Genomic DNA, 13,772 nt, shown 5'->3' with positions numbered 1-13,772 from the left:
AAAGAGGGGTTGAGAAAGAATGTCATGAAGGAACTTCCCAAGTAGTCTGGTGGCTAAGACTCTACATTCCCAAAGCTGGGGTCCTGGTCAGGGAACATTCTACAGCTAAAGATCCTGCATGCTTCAACTAAAACCTAGTGCAGCCAAGTGTGTGTGTGTGTGTGTATGTATATATATATATATATATATATTTTTTTTTTTTTTTTTTAAGAGAGAGAATGTTGAGAAGCCCAGAGTCCATTGCCCAGAGAAGGGAAGATGTGTGTACAGGAGATACAGCTCACCAGTTTGGCTGTCAAGGCCTGGCAGCCTCTGAGAGCATCCGCAAAGGAAGCGTGAAGCCTCCTTGTTAGTAATGGGGTGCAGGGTGGAGGGGTGCAGGTGGCCAGGAGGCATAGGCCAGGGAGGGGCAGTTCTGAGAAGTGTGATAGGCAGGCAGGAGGCAGGACAGTAACTATGGAGGAGGTGAGCCTGGTTGAAGGTTTTTCAGGAAAAGGTTTGTAAGCAGTGGGGAGTGAGGAGTAAAGGCTCTCAGTGGGGAGTGAAGAGTAGAGAGAAAGAAATTATGGCTCCTCTGAAAGGAGAAGAAAGGGAAGTTGGTAACTGCAACCTAGGGGCATTTAGAGGGAGCTGATCGGAGAAGGCAATGGCAACCCACTCCAGTACTCTTGCCTGGAAAATCCCATGGACAGAGGAGCCTGGTAGGCTGCAGTCCATGGGGTCGCTAAGAGTCGGACACGACTGAGCGACTTCCCTTTCACTTCTCACTTTCATGCATTGGAGAAGGAAATGGCAACCCACTCCAGTGTTCTTGCCTGGAGAATCCCAGGGACGGCGGAGCCTGGTGGGCTGCTGTCTATGGGGTCGCACAGAGTCGGACACGACTGAAGCAACTTAGCAGTAGCAGTAGCAGATCCCAATCAGGAGGCTTCTATTTTCCCAAGAAAATTGAGAGAAGGCCATATGTAGACCCAACACGAGGGTTGAAAGTGAAAGGGTTAGTCTCTCAGTTGTGTTAGTCTCTCAGTAGTGTCAGACTCTTTGTGACCCCATGGACCGTAGCCCGCCAGGCTTCTCTGTCCATGGGATTCTCCAGGCAAGAATACTGGAGTAGGTTGTCATTTCCTCCTCCAGGGGATCTTCCCCACCCAGGGATGCAACCCTGGTCTCCTGCACTGCAGGAGGATTCTTTACCATCTGAGCCACCAGGTAAGCCCAGGTGGGTTAGACAGAGGCTGAAGAGAGTAGAAAGGACTGTAAGGGTCATGGTGGGGCCTGTGGACAGCTGAGCATCTGGGAGAACAGACCTTCTACGTGTCCTGGAGCCTCAGGCTGAAGCTGGGGGTGGCCCAGGCAACCTTCCCTTGAACACCATTTGCGGGTGGCTACAGCATGGGGCAGTGACTGCCCATCAGAGTGGTTACTGCCCAGAGAGGGAGGGAAGAGGGCCACCGTGAACCAGGTCACAGGTTACAAGGTCTTGAACTGAGACGCCCCACTCTCCCCTGCACGAACACGGTCCTACAGGCGCAGCCACTCAAATGATTCAGAATAACGATGTCCCCGCTCTGGCCCCAGCCCCTTCTGCACAGCATCCGCCTCATCCCTTGGGCTGGGTCTCTTCGCTTTCTGCTCTGAGTCACCTTCTTTCTCCACAGCGCCTGGTGTGTTGGAAAGCACCCTGCGGCAATGGTTAATATCTTACCCTTTCGGGAACCTGGCATGTTAATTCGGGACTAACCTGAAGGAGTGAAGGTCTTACTAGTGAAATATTAAGCCAGCAGAGAAAATGTTTCGGGGTGGAGTAGGGGCGTGGGGGGAGGGAAGGGCGAGGGGGAAGGGAGGGACGGAGGGAGTGTTTTCGTAGCTTCTCTCAAATCACGTTTTATGACCGCGAACCGCTTACTCCACCCACGCGTAGCCCCTCCCAAAGCCAGTTTCCTCGCGCGTCCGCACCAGCTGCCCCTGCTCGATCGGCGCCTGCTCCCAACCGGTGCACACCCCTCGTCCATGCACGTGCACTCCCAGGTCCGGGCTGCCTCTGGTGTACAGACCAAGAGGGCAGGCTGCAGCAGGAAGGGAGGGCGCAATGAGAGGAAAGGGAAAGCGCCGAGGAGGAAGGCCAGCCCAGGTGGCGGAAGGGCCATCTCAGCTGGGCCGCGGCTCCCAGTCCTTCCATCTCCGCCCCACCCTCCCCAAGCTGTGCAGCTGCGCCTTATCTGAGCCCCCAGCCCGGCTCCACCTCACACCGCCCGCCCCGTCTCCATAGCAACTAGAGCCGCTTGGCCTGGGTGATAAGGCCCGCCCACCCATCCTCGCGGGGGCCGGTTCCAGGTAGTAGCTGAACCTGCCTCGGCTCCCTGGACTTTGAGAAACGGAGGCTCGACCCGAGGTTTGGATCCTCTAGTCAGCTTTCCCCCGCCCACATTCTAAACCAACCACCACTTGCTCTGGGCCAGGGACTTGCACCCATCCTCTCTAGCTTCACACACGCTTACGTCTCCCCATTAGGCGATGAGAATACGGCTGAGAGATTGACTTGCCAACTCCCCCCGCCCCTACCCCCGCACCTACCCATAAAAGTCAAGCTGGAATTCCTACCCAGGTCTATCTCGCGTCAAAGCCAATGAATGCTCTTTTCCGTGGGTCCCCAAAGATCCCACTTTAATATGGACTTGGGATTTGGGGTCCCGTGCGCTACCTTATACTGCGGAGCCACCAAAATCCGGCTCGCTGAACTGGCCTGTGGACAAGGAACAGAGAGGATGGGGGTTGGGGGAGGAGGTTGGCCTACGGGCTCTGTGCCCTGGGACAGGGAGAAGCCAGGCTAGAGGCTGGCTGTGCAGACAGTAAAGGGCTAAACAGGTTACGCAATGGGCAGGCTGTCCCCGTAGGTTGGGGGTCAGGTGGGCATGATTCTACTCCTCTCCTTTTTCACCAATTTCATTTACAGTGTCCCTGCCTGCTTCACCCCATTTCTGAGTCCCATCCCGCTCTTTCTGCTTTCCATCCCCTTTTTCTTTCCTTTCTTCATCTTTCTTCCCTTGGCTCTGTTTCCCTTTCACCCTCTCCCCCTCCCGGCCCCACCCCCGCAGTTACTGTGGCAACAACTCAATGCCAGAAATAAAGGCAGGATCCAGCTAGGTCACCAGTTTCCAAAACAGCATCCCAGGGTGGAGAGGGGAAGGGTGGGCCAGAGCAGCCTGGCCCTACAGGGGAGGCCCTGAGGCTGGGGTCTGTGTCTGTGTTTGGGTAGCGCGGGACACCCACAGTCGCCCCTCAAATCCCCCTACCCTGGGCTGGTGGTTCATGGAAACATCCTGGCCAAGCCTGCGCCTGCACCTTTTTAAGACTGTTGGAATCCCCACTCCCCTCCTCTCATTTTATCCTTCTTCCCCACCCTATTCTTAAGCCCTGCTCTATCTGCTAGGAGTAGGGTTGAGCTTCCTCTAATGCCAACCCCCAACAACACCCTCTCACACTCTGGTGAAGCATCATCACACGGGGGCAGGAGGGCCCAAAATCTGGGTCCCGTCTTGGGAACCCATCTGCTCAAGGTCCTGCTGCCCCTTACTTCTGATGACAGCAGGGCCCGGCCCTAGGCTCCCCCTTCCTCCTCCTCCCTTAAATATGCATCTCATCTTCCGGTTTCTTTTAGCTCTCTCTTGGGTTTCTGTATCCTCAATCTACACCCCCAGCTCTGAAGAGGCTCCTCTTTCTATGCTCCCCAGCCCCTCAGGTTTGCTTGGTCCTCAGCTTGTTCCTGCTCTGGCCTCTATTTATAGCTGGTCCTGTTGGCAGGTGGTGGTGTCACTTTAACCAGCTGGATGGATAGGGCTGGGGGAGATGCAAGGGAGATGGGCTCCCAAATTCAGTTTCCTGAATCCTGGGGGCATCCCTATTCTGGTTTTTACATACACGCATAAGCTCCGAAGGAGGAATTCCTCAGACCTGCACCCCCAGGTGGACAATTTGGCTCAGGTGTTGGACATGTGGCCATGGCAAGGCTGGCAGCACGGAGCGCAGACCCCCGCTTAGGGGCACAGGCACTTCACCTACACAGGCAGCCCCCGCTGAAACACAGTTGCAAAGCAAACACACGCTGCTTGCAAGATCACGCCCCCACTTTCCCAGCAAGGCCCCCCCACGCTGCCATGCGGTACCTCTGACACCCGCTCACACGCCCCACCTTGTCTGCTGTTCTCCATGCTCACAGTCACCCGCCCCATGGGTTGACACCCCCTCCCCAAGCATGTGCATGGCAAGGCACACAGAGCCCCCACTTACCCATCCCATGGGCACTCCCCGCGTCCCCTCCTTCCCAAAGCAAGACTGCCTGCTTTTTCCCATACCTGTCCTTGCTCCCCTGACTCTCGCATCCTGGCAACCCAGTCCCCTGGGAAGGAAACACTCTGCCCCTAAAGGGCAGGGAGCCTGGCCTGCCAGGCAGAGGGAGGGGCAGAGCTAGCAAGGGGGTACTTCTGATCCTCCTTGGGTGCCTTTGCATCTGCTCAGCTCCCCCGCACCCACCTCCCCTTCAAGCATTTCTACAGCCCGCACTGAGAGAGCACCACCGAGAGAGCACCATAGTCAGGCCTGTGGCCACGCCCTGCCACCTAGTCTGGCCAGCTAAGGGCTGGAAGGGGGCTCCCTGGGCCCCTCCCCCAAGGAGCAGGCCCTACACCAATGGCACTCAGGTCTCTGAGTGAACTACTCCCCTCTCAAGAGCATCTGCGGCAAGGTGGCAGGAGACTGGCAGACCGGCAACTCCCACTCCCCTCCCAACATTCAGCAAAGACAGAAAGCTCTCCAACCCAACCAGGCGACACCCCACCCCCTACAACCCACCATCATTGGGACTTCTGGCCAGCATAGCTAGGGGAAGGGGGCTACTCAGTGATACCGTGGCTCACCCCAGGCCCTCAAATCAGAAGGAGGTAGATCAGACCAAACCCGGCTAGCCTTGGGGTCCAGCCCATTCTCCCACTGAACAAGGGGCCACAGCTGACCCCTCCCCAGGGACTCCTACCCCCACTCAGAACCTCACTTCTAGGCAGGTGCTGTGGCCAAAATGCCCACAGAGGAGAAGAGAGGCGGGGAGGGGAATGCGGGGGAGATGTCGGGGGTCCTGCCACCTACCTCTTCCCAGACACTGAGGCCCAGATGCTCTGAGGCCCCAAGCCGGCCGGGGCAGACGCAGATCCGGGGCTGCAGCTTTTGCTCAGAGTTCAGGTAATAGGAGACTCTTCCAGGAACCCAGCGTGCTCTCCCGGAGTACAAATAACCAGATAAAAGCCGGCTTGGGGTGGGCGAGTGGGTGGGGAGCTGGTGAAGGAGGGGACCTACCCTCTGGGCCTCCACTCCCTCACCCCCACCCTACTCCTCCGCTGATCCCGGATCTCGATCCCTGGCCAGGCAAGAGGGCGTGTGCACGGGTGGGCAGGCCAGGCAGACGGCGGCAGGGCGGGCCGCAGCTCCCCACTCCTGCACCCTCCCCACCTCCAGCTGATAGCGTGTGGCCGCTGGCCTGCGGGTGTGTGTTTGTGTGTCGGCTCTTCCACCTCGCTTGCTCGCTGCAGCTCAATCCATTTCAGACAAGAGGAGCATTAACCAGGCATCATGACGAAGCAGAATCGGAAGCAGACACGGCCAGCCGCTGGCCTTTTTCCCTTTCCCACACCCACCCCCTGCCCAGCAACACTCACGCTCACACACACAGCCCCTCGAGCCTCCTAAACAGCCAGTGTTTGTGTGGGGGACAGGGGAGGGGGCTCTACTGATCACAGAAGGGGTGACGACACTTGGTTTCTCCAAGCACCTGTCTCTCCCACTCATCACCCACCACCAGCCTGGCCTCTGGGGTCCCAGCCTCCCCCTCCCCGCCCCCACCCCCCAGGGTGTGAAAGCCCATAGATGGCGAAGGGGAGGGGTGTGTGGGCTGGATGCCAGAATTGGTTACCCGAGGATTAACCCTCTCCTGGGGAGGACAGAATGGGAGGATTCAGGAGACCAGGTCCTCAGGACAAGAGACCAGGTTGGCCCTTCCATAACCCAAATCTCTGGGGGATAGAGCACAGCGGTGGTTAGTGGGAAGTAAGCAATTCTCTCTCCAGGGCAGGGTCTTCAAAAGAGAAGTTCTTGCTAGGGCATGCCCAGGCCCCTGCGTAGAACTGTGGGAACAGAGACACTGGGAAAACCACCCCCCACTCTGGGACCCTGTCATTGGCCTTTTGGTTCCCTCTGGGCTCAGCGCAGAGTCTGGTTCACGTGTGACCCCCGGGAGCAGGTGAGGGAGACCTGCCAGCTGACCCTGGCCCTAGCCCTGCCCCCTCCCCACCTCTGTGCACTTGCCTACCTAGGCAGGCCTTACCGTTGCCCTGGTAACCACTGCCCACAGCCGTTCAGCTGATGCTATCAGCTGTCCTTGGGGAAATCTAGAATCTGGGGAGGGGGCTCTAATGGAAAAATCACAGGGGGAGGGTCGTGAGGGGACAGGTGAGAGTGTGCTCTGGGACTTCTTTCTCAAAGAGAGTAGGGCAGGAGAGGACAGGTAGGGACAGGAAGGGAGAGATGTGTCTGGGTTAGTGGGAGACAGAGAAGAAAGAATCCTGAAGGATGGGCTCCAGAAAGAAAGAAATTAAGACGACAGGTCGCTGAGTGGCTGAGGAAGAGTGGAAAGAATCTGGGCTTAGCTGTTGGATGTACTGCGGAATGGGAAGACAGGGAGAAACACAGGATCCATGGAACCATGAGAAAAAGACCAGGAGATGCTGCAGGAAGAGGCGCACCTGTGATGTGGCAGGAGCAGGCCACACACCCAGCAGAGGGGAACAGGCCTTTCTAGACAGCCAGCCTGGCCTCTCAGCTTTCTGACCCTGCAGCCCCACCCTTACTGCCCTGGCCCCACCCTAGTCCTGCACAGCCTCCGTCTCCCACTCCAGGAGACCAAATGTCAGATAGCCCTTTAGAATTCTTCATTTTTTCCCACTACTTCGGCTCCTTCTCTGTTTTCATGTGCTACCCCCTCCCCCAGACCCCATTCCAGGAGATTCGCCTTCCGGTGCCAGGGTCCCCAGAGGTAGGACTGGAATGAGCTGTCGCCAGGAAAGACAGCTGGGGCCAGGGGCCTGGAATGAGGTGGCTCAGGAGGAATGGATAGGAGTGGAGCATTCCCCAGGGAAAAAAAGCACACTGGATAGAGAGTAGGGGGGCCGAGGGGAAAGGGCAGGGGGAGGGGGAGGGGATGGGGGGGTCTCTGGTACCTTCAAGGGCCTGGGGCCTGGGGCAGGAGCACAGCGGCTTCCTCGGTGACATACACCTCCATCCCTCGGCGCATCTCCTCTCCGCCTCCCGTTGCCAAGACAACCTGCCAGCTCAGCCGAGGAGGCAGCAGCGGCAGGGAGGGGGGAGGAGGCGGCTGTGACTCCTATTGCCTCCTCTTCGGTGATGGAGGGGGCCTCAGTGCTGGGGTGGGGGTGGGAGAGCTTCAGGAGCCCCACCACTCTCCCCTTCCCTCTCCTTCCATAAGGCTCTGGGATTGGCTCCGGGGCGGCCTCAGGAGAACCTTAATTCAGGGCCAGATAACAGGCCCGTCTTGGGGAGGGAGACGGCACTGGGCAACATCCCCCAGTGGAGAAAGCTCAGCTTGGAGTTGGGAAGAACGGTAGGAACAAGGGAGGGATGGCTTCTGTTGAAGGGTCAGAGGGCGGCTTCTGGCAGGAAGGAGAGGCCCTGGGTGTGGGTGGGGCTGGGCACTTAGGCCACGGGGCTCAGAAGCCTCCCGGTGCCACCCCTCCACTGTCTCTGAGCACCTCCTCCCAGCCATAGATCCTCTCATTCCCCCGACTGAGAGGAAGGTCGGAACTAGAAAGAGAGCTCTTTCATTCCCAAAGGGCCCATCCCCACTGTCCCTCAGTCCGTAGGAATGTCCATCCAGGGGCAGGCCAATACCATGGGTGAAACTCTCCCGAGGGCCAGCCCTGGAGCCGAGGGGACTGCGGAGTTAGGGCTCCCTCTGTCGACCCGAGGCTTGGTAGCTGTCAAGGTCATTCCTTGCTGAGGGATCCTGATGTGTGTATGTGTGTGTGTGTGTGTGTGTGTGTGTGTGTGTTGCGAGGGCACAGCCAGGCCAGAAGGCCCTTCCCTCGTCTGCCTCCCTTCATCTCTGGTCTTGCCCTACGGGGAGACTTGCTCTGCCTCTAGCCCTCTCCTCTTGGGGAGGCCCCAGACTCCTCAAGGCCAGCAGAATGGTCCAATCTTCCCCCTTGCTTGCTGGTCACCACATCAGGCTGGGAGGAGACTGGAGGCAAAAGCTTCAATCCCAAAGCAAGCACCCCTGAACACCAGGTTACCTGTGAGCTGGGCCTGGGCAGGATTCCTGGGCACCTCTGGGCTGCACCCAGGAGGCTGCTAACAGGAGGAGCAAGCTTACCTTTAGGCTCAGCAGTGCCTCAAGGCCTTGAGGATGGGTGCTGGAGTCCACAGAAGGGGATGGGGGCTCCTGCCCCTCTCAGGAGGGTGGTCCCAGGCCCAAGATACCTAGTTCTTGGTTCTTTCCCCAGCAAGGTCACTGGTGCCAGCTGTCCTGACTGGATGCTGGCCCTGCAGCCTGCCCCTTCCCTGGGGCCTATGCCCTCCTCTGGTCTCACTCCAGTACCCCTTGCCCCGCCCTCTGCATGACCTGCTGAGGAGGTCTAAACATTAACTCCTGGAGAGGCTAGCTGGGCCCCGAGGTGGCTAAGAAGGGCCAGTGCCAGAGAACTGGACCAGTGGAACAAAAAGAAAGACAAGGGCCTCCGAGTGAGCCTTTCTCATCAGTTTGGAAGATACATCCCCTATCTCCAAGCACTGGACTGACTGTCAGACCCCAGAACCTTAGTCCCAGCGGCTGCCCCAGACCAGCCCCTCTCCTCCAGTCCCTTACCCCACAATTGCACCTGGTCACCTCCCTTCTCAAAGCCCCTCACCATCTCCTCCTGCCACAGCAGAGACCTAATCTGTGGCTCAATCCTTTCCTGCTGCTTCCTGAATGCAAACTTTCAGTGCCAGCCAAACCCATTCACTGCTCACAGCTCCTCCTTGCCCTGTAACAAATCTCAACATTTCCCTGTCTTGAAGCCCTTCTTCCCCTGCTGTTTTCACTCTCAATATTTCCCCCTTGCGGGTCCTCTTTGCTAAGAGAGATCCTGTTCATTCTTCAAGATCATGCAAACCCCAGCCCTTCCCAGCACCGGCCCCCTGTATACATCCCTGGAGCCACTGTGCCTGGCCAAGGAGTGGAGGACATCGCACTATAGATGTCACAGACAGGAGAGAATCTGGACTGTCCTCCTCCCTGGCTGCGGGAGTCCGTGAGTTAACATCTCGGAATCTGAGCCCACCCACACATGACATGGGAATAATCTCACCCACTAAATGAGGGGTTCCATGTGAGCTGGCCTTGTGTGCTGCCTGGCACATCTCTGGAGTTCAGTACCCATCAATGTCTTTACTTCCTCCCCTTTCACTCTTTGGGGATGTACCACCTTTTTTTTTTTTTTTGGCACACTGGCATGTGAGATCTTAGTCCCCTGACCAGGGATCACACCCACGCCCCTGCAGTGGAAGCCCGAATCCTTAATCACTAAACCATTAGGGAATTCCCACGAATGTACCAAATGCCACTTTGCAATCTTTGGTACATCCATTAGGGGTAAGAGACAGATTCCCACAGTCCTTAAAGAACTGCCTTTTTATAGGTATAGCCTATGTGCTAAGTTGTTTCAGTTGAGTCCAACTCTATGACCTTGTAGACTGTAGCCCGCCAGGCTCCTCTGTCCACGGGACTTCTCAGGCAAGAATACTGGAGTGGGTTGCCATGACCTCCTCTAGGGGATCTTCCCAACCCGGGGATCGAACCTACATCTCTTACATCTCCTGCATTGGCAGGTGGGTTCTTTACCATTCCGGCCACCTGGGAAGCCCCATAGGTTTATTCACCACCGCCTCAATTAAATTTTCAGCATCTTGAGTTTGACAGAGGATGACACACTGTCCTGTCCATCTTTTTAGTAACTGAAGGACTAACACAGCGGTTGTATGTTGTAGGAAATACATAAATATTTGGATTAACTGCTTAGGGCCCCTCCTGCTCAAGTCCACCTAAGGATGGAGCTTAGAGGCAGGATTCTGACTTTTCATCCCACCTCCACCTTCAGGACCACAAGGTGCTGGACTTCTTTCTGGGTCTCCAGTTGGTTTATTTCTTCAATAAATACTCTGTGTGACATACCGTGCTGGGTATTATGGGGGAGCCAAAGACTGACTAAATCTACATCGGAGTCTCTTGTTGTCCCGCAGAACCATGACACGAGCATAGTAAGTACAGTTCTGGAAAAGCAGTGATATGTGCCCTAAAGCCAGGGCAAGTTTATGGCCAGAGGAACCAGGGACAGCAGAGATGGCCACTGTCCCTGGGGGAGTGAAGGGCATCTGTGGAGCTGAGGAGATGGCTGTGGTCTGGACATGCCAGCATGCTGGCGAAGGGTATCCTGGGCAATGGGAAACTCATGAGCAAAGATGGGTCCAGCGGGAATTCCTGGGCAATTCAGTGGTTGGGACTCTGCCCTTCTACTGCAGAGGGAAAGGGTTTGATCCCTGGTCAGAGAACTAAGATCCCACAAGCTGCGTGGCATGGCCAAAAAAAACCAAACAAGACAGGCTCAGTGTGCCTGTTGGATGGCAAGGGTTGTAGTTTTGCCAGCACTGTTGAAGGGGAGCTGGAAGGATAGGGCTGAAGGGGGAGCCTGGGCAGGACTGGGCAGGGGCTTGCAAGCCATGCTGAGTCTGCTAGAGATGGTGTGATAGAGGCAGAGCTGTGGTGTAAGAGAAAGCAAGGCGAGTTGAACAAACTATGTGATGTCCTGAGGAACGTGTGTGTAGGAGAGAGACCATGTGGAAAGCCATTGCAGTCATTGAGACAGAGCTCAGTGTCTCTGCACCTTGGGAAGTCCAGCCAAGGTGCAGAGTTTGGTGGAGAAAGCAGCTGGGTGCAAGGCTGACACACTGGTTTTCTCAGAAAGAGACAGGGGAATAAGAGAGTGGCGCAAATCTCAGGGCACGTTTCTATGAAGCAGGGCCAGGAAAGAAACAGTCTGAGAAGGAGAGAAGGAAGGAAGGAAGGAAGGTCTGGAGGGGCCGGGGAGGAAAGAGCTTCCAGGACAGGTGATCCTTCCAGGTGTCCAGGGTAGTGAGACTGGGGCTGGGTGACTGGGAAGTCACAGCCAGGGGAGTCAGAGAGACTGAATAGACAGAGGTTAGTTAGAAACCAGCTTGGAGGGCTAAAGCGTGAGAGGATCTCTGCCCTGACTTCCTGCCTCAGCTGCCCTCTTGCCTCAGCTGGCTGTTTGGAGGACAGGACAGAAAAGGTGAGATCAATAGGTAGGCTATTCTTAGCCAGAGTTCTTGGGCATCCTAAACGGAGCACAGGATTTGAGGCCAGCTGCCACCAACCCCCTCCTGCCACACCCTCCCTGAAGCGGATGTGTTCAACTCACCCTAAGTGTCTTCCAACCCTCACACTGGCTTGGAATACTTAGCGCACCCAGAAGCAACCAGAGCTGCTGCAGCCATCGGAGGTCTGTGGGAATTCTCCTTCAAATTCCTGCCACAGTCACAGATACTTTCAATCCCACCTCTACAACCCCCCCCACGCCCCCACACCAGGTCCCATTATTAGAGACCTATTCCTTTGCTTTCTTCCTTTTAGCATCTTGGAAATCACTGCCAAGTAGGAGGGAATGAGTTGAACATACTCTTTTTTCTCCGCACTCTCTGTATCTCTACAGAGCATGAAGAGGCCCCCCCCACCCCCCGCCAGTGCAGAGCCTGCACTCCGCAGAGGCACGAAAAGGTGTGGTGAGATGGCTCCAAGGGCCCAGCCAGCCGGGGACTCATAACCACAAGTGGGGGCGAGACCTGCCAGGCTTGGGGTGGGGGTGGGGCTAGGGCACTGTCTGAGGTGGTACAGGCCTCCCCAGCTGCCTTCCTCTCTCTCCCTTCCCCGTTCCCTGTCCCTCCCCGTCAGGTCTCACCACCTCAAAAAGCAAGAAAGGAAACAGTGAGGGCTTTCTGGAGCCGGCCCCCAGAGGCCTGTCTGAGCTGGGGAGGTCACAGAGAGGGAGGGAGGGGCCGGAGAAAGGCAGAGAAGAAAGGGGAGGCAAGACAAAGGGCCCCGTGCACCTTTGAAGCTCTCTCTAACCCCAGCCAGGGAGTGGTGGGGGTGGGCCTGAGAGCCCGGCTGGGGGGAAATGGTCCAGAGTTTTAAAGAATGTCTCAAATTCCTGCGGAAATCAGAGGGATTGTAAGAACTCCCCCTCCCCAGCACACCTCCTTCTCAGCCCCCTCCCTCAGCCCCCCAAATCCAGTCTTCCACACCTGGGGCCCCAACCCTTTGTCCTCAGGTAATTGCGGGGCGTTGCCCCTTCCCTGAAAATCCCATTGAACTCGCCTGTTAGTGCAGTAGTTCCAGACCACCCTCCCTACTCTCCCCCGCAGAAAACGACCCCTACACGTTTCCCGCAGTCCCCGCCAGGATTAAGACTCTTTGTGATTGGGGGGGAAGAGGAAAAAGCAACCTAGTGAAAAGCAATTATGACAAGCTGGAGGGAGAATGGCTTGGGGACCTCCCTCTTGGCTATGGCAGTCTAAATTCCCCAGGAGTTGGGGGTGTCAGCCTGGGCTCCAGTTCTCACCCAGGGAAAGGTGACTGATCCCCCCCACCCCCATCCACTTGGACCACACTCCACTCACCTCCCCTTTTGACTATACCAGCTCCCATCCCCCACCCACTTTCCATTCTTTCCTTATTTTTAGGCCACTGTTGGGAGAAGAGGGGGAAAAAGGGATGTCTTTCATCCTTTCTTCTCTCCCCAAAATCCACACCCCCTCTCCTCTTAACATTTTCGCAGAAAGGGAAGGGAAATTGAGGCTGGCGGAGCGCGGGTGGGGGGGCGGGGGTCCATCCGCAGAAGAGAAGGCTCATGGAAGTGTTCCGAGAGAAGAGCAGAGAAGGGGCCATAGCTAGGAAGGGCCTCCCCCCTTGACAAGATTAAAAGCCGTGGCAAAAGAGGAAAGGGGCGGGTTTTATGGCCTCTTAGTTCCACTCCCCAAATGCACACCTGGAGGCGTCTGGAAAGCCCACCAGAGGAGCTCGGGGCTGGGAGGAAGGCGGGGGAGGACTGCCCCTGCCGCCCGGCACACCCCGCCTTCTCTAGCCTCAGCCTCTAATCGCCTTTTCCCCCAGGTGTGGCCCCCGCCCTGCCCCCCGCGGGGACCTGGGCGCTCGGGACGCGGGCTCGCCTTCCCTCCCCTTTTGCCCCTCCGCGCTCCTCCCCCACCCGACCTCCTCACCGGAAAAAAGCAATCTGGCGCCCGGCGAGGAGGCTGCAGCGCCCGCGGCTGCCCGGCCAGCGGCCTCGGGCCCCGGTGGCTCCGGCCGGCCCCAGGATTGGGGTTTCTGCGCCCCAGCAGGTCGCACAGGACGCGCGGTGCCAGCCAGGAAACTCGAGCCCGCGGAGGAGGGGCGCGCCGTGGGCCGCCAGCCTCCCGCGGGGTGGAGGTGCGGGGCCTGCAGGCCATCCCTCCCTCTTGGCTGCCCCTGTCCGTGTCCCCTGCCCCTGCGGGGACGTGTGGGGCCCAGCCGGCCTCCACCTGTCGCACCACGCCCGGGCCTGTGCGCTCTCCTCCTCTCCTCTCGGAGAGAAGTTTGTCCCAGTTTGTCCCCAGTTCAGTTT

The 13,772-nt window shown here is 57.4% G+C and overlaps 1 protein-coding gene across 20 annotated transcripts in view; it reads right to left on the bottom strand.

The window, feature by feature from the left end:
* The window catches only part of DMTN (dematin actin binding protein), a 32,232-nt gene extending 18,706 nt beyond the window's left edge, over nucleotides 1–13,526 (bottom strand). For 3 of the 20 annotated variants that reach the window (XM_027549815.1, XM_027549816.1, XM_027549818.1), the window contains exon 1: nucleotides 5,140–5,621. The gene's annotated coding sequence lies outside the window, so the exon portion shown is untranslated. Of the gene's footprint in view, nucleotides 1–4,352; nucleotides 4,706–5,139; nucleotides 5,627–7,262; nucleotides 7,683–8,431; nucleotides 8,640–13,389 lie in introns of those variants that run through there. The other 17 variants (XM_027549809.1, XM_027549821.1, XM_027549803.1 and 14 more) reach the window with 15 other exon arrangements.
* Nucleotides 13,527–13,772: the final 246 nt, after the last annotated feature.

The sequence above is a fragment of the Bos indicus x Bos taurus genome, chromosome 8, assembly GCF_003369695.1.
Source record: "Bos indicus x Bos taurus breed Angus x Brahman F1 hybrid chromosome 8, Bos_hybrid_MaternalHap_v2.0, whole genome shotgun sequence".
Classification (NCBI taxonomy): Eukaryota; Metazoa; Chordata; class Mammalia; order Artiodactyla; family Bovidae; genus Bos; species Bos indicus x Bos taurus.
This window is presented reverse-complemented; position numbering and strand designations above follow the sequence as displayed.